Source organism: Tachyglossus aculeatus, chromosome X1, assembly GCF_015852505.1.
Source record: "Tachyglossus aculeatus isolate mTacAcu1 chromosome X1, mTacAcu1.pri, whole genome shotgun sequence".
Taxonomy (NCBI): domain Eukaryota; kingdom Metazoa; phylum Chordata; class Mammalia; order Monotremata; family Tachyglossidae; genus Tachyglossus; species Tachyglossus aculeatus.
Window position 1 is genome coordinate 54,558,950 of NC_052101.1, and position 8,714 is coordinate 54,567,663.

The 8,714-nt window shown below is 46.7% G+C and overlaps 1 protein-coding gene and 1 non-coding gene across 3 annotated transcripts in view; one reads left to right on the forward strand and one right to left on the reverse strand.

Annotated features, from left to right (window-relative positions):
* NR2C2 (nuclear receptor subfamily 2 group C member 2) overlaps window positions 1–5,760 on the reverse strand; it is a 103,974-nt gene extending 98,214 nt beyond the window's left edge. For both annotated transcript variants that reach the window (XM_038740649.1, XM_038740648.1), the window contains exon 1: window positions 5,630–5,760. The gene's annotated coding sequence lies outside the window, so the exon portion shown is untranslated. The remainder of the gene's footprint in view (window positions 1–5,629) is intronic.
* A 2,068-nt stretch (window positions 5,761–7,828) lies between these two features.
* On the forward strand, window positions 7,829–7,966 carry LOC119920366. Its single transcript, XR_005448117.1, has one exon. It is a non-coding gene; the product is annotated as a small nucleolar RNA SNORA7 (small nucleolar RNA).
* The last annotated feature ends 748 nt before the right edge of the window (window positions 7,967–8,714 follow it).

Sequence of the window (8,714 nt, forward strand, 5' to 3'; positions counted from 1 at the left end):
GTATCAGAACTGACACAGGTAAACACTGGAAGTCAGAGGACCTGGGTTCTAATCCCAACTCTACCACTTGCCTACTGTGTGACCTTGGGTAAGTCACTAAACTACTCTGTGTCTCAGTTTCCTCATCTGTAAAATGGGGATTTGATACCGATTCTCTCTCCCACTTAAACTGAGGGATTGTGTCCAACCTGGTGATCTTGTGTCTACCTTGGCAGTTAGAACAGTGCTTGGCACGTGCCATAGCAAGTACTTAAATATCATCATTATTATTATTAGTGTGAGCCCCTTGTGAGCAGGGAACACACCTTTGCCTTCTGTTGCAACTCCCAAGCATTTAGTACTGTGCCCCGCACTCAGTACACACTCAATATTACTACCACTACTACTAGTACTACTCATTTCTGATTCAAACCATGTCTGTGTCACTTCACAGTTACCATATTGCCTCATGCAACTGACAGTATTTTAGATACTTGTGGAAAAAAACCCCACTTTAGTGTCCAAGAGAAAGAGAAAGACACAAAAATATATATCTCAAGACCTAGATCACTCCTGGTGGCCGTCATGGCACAAAGTGGAATCAGAACTTGTTAAGGAGTTGACAAGAGCAGGTCTGGTAGAGGAGTTGCCTTCAAATTTCCAGGTGGGGGTTTTGCTTAGAGTGGAAGACCATTCAGCTTACTAGCCAGGCTAATATCCCATGCAAGAGATCGTCTACCGAATCGTGTTCACCGGAGGTGACAAAGAGCTATTTAACCCAAAGATGTTTACTCAATCAATCAATCAATCAATCGTATTTATTGAGCGCTTACTATGTGCAGAGCACTGTACTAAGCGCTTGGGAAGTACAAATTGGCATCACATAGAGACAGTCCCTACCCAACAGTGGGCTCACAGTCTAAAAGGGGGAGACAGAGAACAGAACCAAACATACCAACAAAATAAAATAAGTAGGATAGAACTGTACAAGTAAAATAAATAAATAAATAAATAAATAAATAGAGTAATAAATATCTACAACCATATATACATATATACAGGTGCTGTGGGGAAGGGAAGGAGGTAAGACGGGGGGATGGAGAGGGGGACGAGGGGGAGAGGGAAGTAGTGGGAAGAAGGGTGAACAGATTCACTGTCTGTATGGGAAGTCCCTGATGCCAAATATTCCAGGCCTGTCCCTGAACTGGTCTGATTGAAAAAATACAACTGCAAATTAGCCAAGTTTTCCCCCACTATACCGCATATGTGGGACATTTATGTCAGACACAGTTTATGTCCGACACATATCCCTCAGTTTAAGTGGGAGAGAGAATCGGTATCAAATCCCCATTTTACAGACGAGGAAACTGAGACACAGAGTAGTTTAGTGACTTACCCAAGGTCACACATTAGGCAAGTGGTAGAGTTGGGATATGTGGGACAGGGACTGTGTCTGACCTGATTAACTTATATCTCAGCGCCCAGAACAGTGCTAGACACACAGTAAGTGCTTAAGAAATACCAAATTTAAAAATATGCATGAATCTGTTCATTTTTACTGATTTTATCTGTGTATATGGTTCTTCTATGACATAGGCACTACAATAAATTACAGGTAGGGGTATAGAGGGCACAGGTAATGAAGAAGGGAGGTAGACAGACTAGGGTGGGAGATGAGAGGCTAACTGGAAGAGATGTGATTTTAGTAGGGCTTTGAAGATGTGGAAAATGGTGGTCCTTCACTTTCCTTTGAGTAATCCACTACTGACCATTAGTCCCTGCCTTTACCTGAACCTCTCTTGACACTATTGCTATTTTCTGCCTACAGGGCACCAGAAGGTAATAAATTCCATCATGCTCATCACTGGCTGGGTGAATGAATGTTTCCTTCGGTTGGTTTTGAACCTACCTGGGATTGTGGGAATTGGGGTAACAACAATTCCCCCTGTTGCTATCTTTCACGGTGTGGTGAAAAAACATTGGTCCCTGCATGATTCTTAACAGCCACCAGACTTGTAACTGACTATTCGGCTTCACTCTACTACATTCTAAATACCAGAAAACTTTTAAAATTAACTTATTGATTTGGTTTATGAAGAAAGGCAACACGGTCTGTTCTTGTCCTCATCACCTTCGACAGTATTTATTGAACTCCTACCATGTGCAGAGCACTGAACTAGGCACTTGGGAGACTTCAATAAAAGTAGAAGACACTTCCTTGCTCTGGAGGAATTTACAATCTAATTTTATATGTGCTGCCATACTGGCTGGCATCCTGGATGACTATCAGGGGTATTCACAGAGCTCAGCTCTCTTCCCACAATTCCCCAGGGGCTAGGGATGCCTCGGCTGTTGGAGAATTCCACACGTGCGCGTAATAGGGCACAGTGGTAGAGTACTAGTGGTGTGTTTGTCAGCAACCTAGTGGGATATGACTACGGCTCAATCGCTGTGACTGAATTTTTCTCCACTGGCGTGTAATCTGCCATATAGAGTTGGGCGTGCTTATCTTGGAAAAGCAACCCCCTGGGTTCATTTTTTAAGTGTTTATAAGCCCCAGAAAATCTTTTTTGAAGCCTGAACATAAAACGTCCCCTTCAGTCACAGTGGTCTGCAGCCCTTATCCTTGTTTTTTATGTTGCTTACAGTTTCATTACTTGTGTCCATTGCCGACCCATCCCCGCCCCCCACATCCCATTCTTGGGGGATAGGAACCATATCTAATTTTCATCTGTGTATTAGTACAAGGCTCTGCATAGAGTGGGCAGTCAATAAATACCACAATGTATGGGCGGTTAAGTATGTCCTTTGAAAAGTTTTTTTTTTTTCCAATTTACATAGCTTTCGGGTTCTCTTGCTATTCAGTTAAGGCGGCTTCAAACGTTTCCAGGACTATTATCCTTAGGGGAACGAGGGATAAGAGGGTGAGATGAAAAGACAGAGATGGGGAGAGAAAGGGATGTGGAAGAGGGAAGAAGAGGAGAAACCCTTCATCGGGAGATTAGGTGGCCCCAGGTGACATCATAGAGTTAGGTGGGTTTGCACCCAAAATGCTTTTGCCCAGGGCACAATCCAATGAGGCCCTAGGGAGGAACTTTGTTCATTTGGTGGCCTGGTTGAGACGGGACAGAAATGGGGGACAGAAATAGTCTTGGAGAGGAGGAAGTCCTGGAGCAGAGCTATTTTGAGAACGAAATTCCTTGACGCAATGGCTGACATGGGTTCAGGTGATTGGGTGTCAATAAAGGCAATCATCATGTAAACAATACTTTGAATGACAAAAATTTTAAGTTAACAAGTGGCCCAACCCTATCTCAGATCAACGGAAATACTACATCACAAAAGGTATTCATGAAAATCTCACTCCGAGTTACTTAATCACATACTTCATTTTGAAGAATCAGGTTTCAAATGTCTATATATGGTAGTTTTCATTAATCTTAATAAAGGTATAATCTTTTTGTACATTTTTTAAAGTCATAAATTCATTGGACTTGAAATCGTCTTGCCCATATCTCAGCCTCTGAGCAGAAAATGCAACAACACTAACATTACAGAAACAAAACATCTCCCTGCCTAGGCCAGACGCTGTTTCAAGCAATCTCCTGTTATAACGCTCCAAGCTTTTCCACAATAGAGCTACTGAACTTTAATGCCAATATTCTCTACAACACTAACACTTCAAGACAATGCTCATTTTGCCATGCGAGCCTTGCAGGGTACATACCTTCTGTAGCCATGGGGCCAATGCACAGCACAGACACACACGGCTGCTATATTTTGCAGAGTAGTCACCCCTCAGATAGATTCAGTACGATACATCATGATCTCAAAGCAAATCTCAAATATTCAGCATAGTAGCACTACACGGGGATTTACGGATAATGCACCTCGCAGGCAGCAATCTGATGGCTCTTAAAGCTGTTAGGTGTTGTAAAGCAGCACATCTAAAGAGAGCTTAAGCACAGCAGTTAAATTGGATGTATTTGAACATCTGGACTGGGGTGAGTACCAAGTCAATGTTCAGAAAACTTTTGGGAAGTCCAAGTTTTTAACACACACGTCCTAATAGTTCTTTAAATTCCTAACGATTTATTATTGGCATACATTTACATATTCAATAAATGCTATTAATGACACGGACTGCATCTTTACTACTTTTAAAATATAGATTGATCGCTTGGGCTCTTGGGAATCCATCTGTATGCTTTACGGTTTTCCTGAGGGAGAAACTACATTTTGTTTAATGCTATATCGCTGAACACCATTTTCTTGGAATAATGATGTTAACTGTGGTGTTTGTTAAGTGCTTACTATGTGCCAAGCACTGTACTGAATGCTGACCAATTCGGAGGACTAATGAGAGTTTCCCTATAGTTCCTTCGCTGAGAGAAGCAGCGTGGCTTCGTGGTAAGAGCCGGGGCTTGGGACTCAGAGGTCATGGGTTCTAATCCCGACTCTGCCACTTGTCTGCTGTGTGCTCCTGGGCAAGTCACTTCACTGGGCCTCAGTTCCCTCATGTGTAAAATGGGGATGAAGACGGTGAGCCCCACGTGGGACCCAAGTTGATGACCTTGTATCTCCCCCAGCGTTTAGAACAGTGATTGGCACATAGTAAGCGCTTAACAAACACCATCACTGCTATTATCATGATTATCATTACCTCTGAGCCTTGACTACCTTCGTTTTCTGGGGCTGTTCCCTGCCCTTTTTCTTTTCCCTAACAAATTATCAGGGCGGGCAGATTTGTGTTGTTGGGTAGGGACCAACGAAGATGGGCCTCCATCTGGTGCCCATTTGTACTTCCTAGGCGTTTAGTCCAGTGCTCTGCACACAGTAAGCGCTCAGTACGACTGAATGAATGAATCTGGTTTTCCCTTCCTGGAATTCCGTTGAAACTATCCCACGGGGAGCTAAATGATGGCCCAGGAGCCCGAACGCAATTCAGCGCCAAGCCCGAGGTGCTCGGCCCGGGCCATGCGACCCCCCCAGTCCGGACCAATCATCTGCGCCGAGAGAGGAGAGGGGCGGGGACGTCCTGAATGGGGCGCGACGGTTGGCCGATGAGCCCGTCCGTCACAATCGAGCGTCCCACCCCTCCCGATTTTAGAAAATCGGCGGTCGCTCCGCCGCTGGCCTCATCTTTCCCCAATGACTGTCGGAGGAGGAGGAGGAGGAGGAGGAGAAGGGGAAGGGAAGGGAAGGGAAGGGAAAAGGAGAGGAGAGGGAAAATACACACACAAACAAACCCAGAAGCCATCTCCGTCAAGAACAAGATGGCGGTGCTGGCGGGAGGCCAACTGTGAGGCGGAGCCGCGGCCATTCTCTCTCCCCCACCCCCTTCACGGTCACTCTCGCCCCCTCCCGCCTCACCGGCCGTGGACAGTCCGCCTCGCCCGGCCCCGGGTGGGAAGGGAAGCGGGCGCGGCCCGGCCCATTATGCAAAGCGTCCGGCGCCGCCGCTCCCCGTCCGCCCGCCCCGTGGCAAAGGTAAAAGGGTCGGGTTCAACCGCCGCCGCGCCTCCATCTTTCAGCAGCGAGCGGGAAGCGCCCCGTCTCCTGCCGTTTCTCCACCGCCCTCCCCTCATCCCAAACTCCACCACCGGGCCTCTGCCAGGAGCTCCGAACGACCCCCCCCCTCCTCGATTACCTCAGGATTTGGCGCTAAAACGGCTTCGAATTTGACCCCGAAGCTGGTTCCGTGTCGGCGTCGGGAGGGAGACCCGGCGGCGTGAAGCCCGGTCCCGAGGGCGGACTGGCCGGACTAGGGAGAGGGAGAATCGGGTATTCTCGGCGGTGGGGGGCGGGCTGCCTTGGGGGCAGACCGGGGGGGGAGGGGAGGGAGGGGGGGAAGGTTTGTTATTGTTTTGCTACTGAAAGGTCAGAGTTCGTGACCCCGGTGCCGCCGCCGCCGCCGCCCGTGCGCTGGGAGGAGGAGGGTGAATGTTCTTCTTCCTCTTCCCACCGGCAGCCTCACTTCGGCCGCGGGGGGCGGGCGAGCACGCGATTGGCTGAGGCCCGTACACCGACAGACAGACGGACGGACACACACGTATACACCGGAACGTTAGGCACGGGCTTTTCATTCGGTTGCATGTGGTTCGGGCGTGCACGGGCCTCCTTTTCTTTTAAATAGTCAAACTAGCGGCGTGTGTGTGTGTGCGAGGCGGTCCCTGATTGACGTGCGCGCGCGCCCGTGTGTGTGGGACGCGCAGGCGGGGTGGGATGCATTTAGTGAGTCGGAACCGGTGCCACCTCCGGAAATCTGCCTTCAGGGGAGCGGTCATTCATTCATTCCTATTTATTGAGCGCTTACTCTACGCTTGGAAAGTACAATTCAGCAACAGAGACACTCCCTACTCAACAGAAGACGGAATCAGGGACATCGTCAAACGTGACAGTTGTTCAGCTGGTCTGATCGAGTTCATCCGCCCTTGGTTGATAATCGATTCATTCAATCGCATTTATTGAGCGCTTACTGTGTGCAGAGCACTCTACTAAGCGCTTGGGGATAATAATAATAATAATAACGATGGTATTTGTTAAGCGCTTACTATGTGCCAAGCACTGTTCTAAGCGCTGGGGGAGATACAAGGTAATCAGGTTGTCCCACATGGGGCTCACAGTCTTCATCCCCATTTTACAGATGAGGGAATTGAGGCACAGAGAAGTGAAATGACTTGCCTAAAGTACAATTCAGCAACAAATAGAGACAATTCCTGCCCACAATGGGCTCACAGGGCTGAATTCCAGCCGTTAATAAAGACATTTTTGATATTTCAGTAAAGGGAGCAGATGGAACTAAACCTTTTTCTTTTTTTTAAAAAAAATCACAGGTCAGGCATCGGTAATGCTTACAGCCATTATTAAATGAGTTAAAATTCTTAATCATTATGATATCTATTAAGCTCCTACTATGTGCCATGCGCTGAAGCAGATACAGAGTTAGGAGAATGAACCCAGTCCCTGTCCTGTACATAATAATAAATAATAACATTGCTTACTGTTTGCCAAGCACTGTTCTAAGTGCTGGAATAGACACAAAGTAATTAGGTTGTCCCACATGGGGCTCAACATTAATCTCCATTTTCCAATTGAGGTAACTGAGGCACAGAGAAGAGATTTGCCCCAAGTCACATAGCTGACAAGGCGGAGTCAGGATTAGAACCCATGACTTCTGACTCCCAAGCCCGTCCTCTTTCCACTATGCCATGCTGCTTCTTAGATGCGTATATGGCTTGCAATCTATTTTATTCCCATTTTTCATACCATTTCATACCATTGTAATTATGATATCTGTTAAGCGCTCACTGTGCCAGGCACTGTACTAAGCGCTGGGGTAGACACAAGCAAATCGGGTTGGACACAGTCCCTGCCCCGCACAGGGCTCACAGTCATAATCCCCATTTTACAGATGAGGTAACTGAGGCACAGAGAAGTGAAGTGACTTGCCCAAGGCCACACAGCAGATAAGTGGCGGAGCCAGGATTAAGAACCTTCTGCCTCCCAGACCCGTGCTCTATCCACTATGCAATACTGCTTCTCAAATGAGGAACTGAGGCCTAGAGAACTGAAGTGAGTTTCCCAAGGTCATACAGTAGGCCAGTCATAGAACTGGGAGCCGAGGCCCATGCTCTAAACTCCCTGTCATGTGCTGTTTCTATTAGGCCACACTGTTTAAGACAAATATCCCTTAATTATTTAGGGGCAGTTGATAAATGATTGAATATTGAATCTGTATGATTATGTAGAGTTCATGCAGAACAGGTTTTGGTAATTTAAGCTAAACAACATTGTCTTTTTTTAAAACAAAGTACAAATGAATTTCCCCCTTGTAAACATTTTCATTCCCCTCTCAGGGTCGCACCTGGAGAGTTTCCAGTACTCTACCAGTCTCGACTACGGGAGGGAGAGCCAAGGAGAGGCCTGCCCATTCCATTCCTAGCCCGGGCAGTGGCTGGCGAGTGGAAGGCGATCTGCTACAAGTCAAAACTCACCCATGCTGGGGAGCAGTGACACAGGAGAGAGTCGAGGGTGGACACTCGAGTCGACTGCGCGGAAGGCGGCAATGGTAAACCACTTCCGTATTTTTACCAAGAAAGCTCTCTGGATCCACTACCAGAACGATTGCGGATGGACAGCGGGGCATTCTGGGAGAGATGTGTCCGTGGTGTCACTATGGGTCGGAAATGACTCGCTGGCATAAGACAAGAAACATTTTCATTACTTTCAATGATAGGCACCAATTTAAAAAAAAAATTAGGATTTACATTAAATCAACTTTAGTATCCCTGTTTGGGTTCCTTCAAGTTATCCAGGAATAATAAATGACAGATTATCTTTGCTGGACTTCTTTGTGCTTCAGTTTCCTCATCTGGAAATGTGGCATAAAATTCCTCTTTTCCCTTCCTCTGAGACTGTGAGTACCATGTGGGACAGGAACTATATCCGATTTGATTGTACTGTATCTACCCCAGCACTTAGGCATATATCTGTAATTTTATTTATTTGTATTGATGTCTGTCTGCCCTCCCCAGACTGTGAGCTCGTTGTGGGCAGGGAATGTCATTGTTGATTGTTGTATTGTACTTTCCTGAGTGCTTAGTACAGTGCTCTGTACACAGTAAGTGCTTAATAAATACAATTGAATGAATGAAATTGCACCTGGAGTCTTTACCAACTGTGTTGGGCACCACAGAGATGCAGGACGTTGACAAATGAAGGCAGGAATTTTA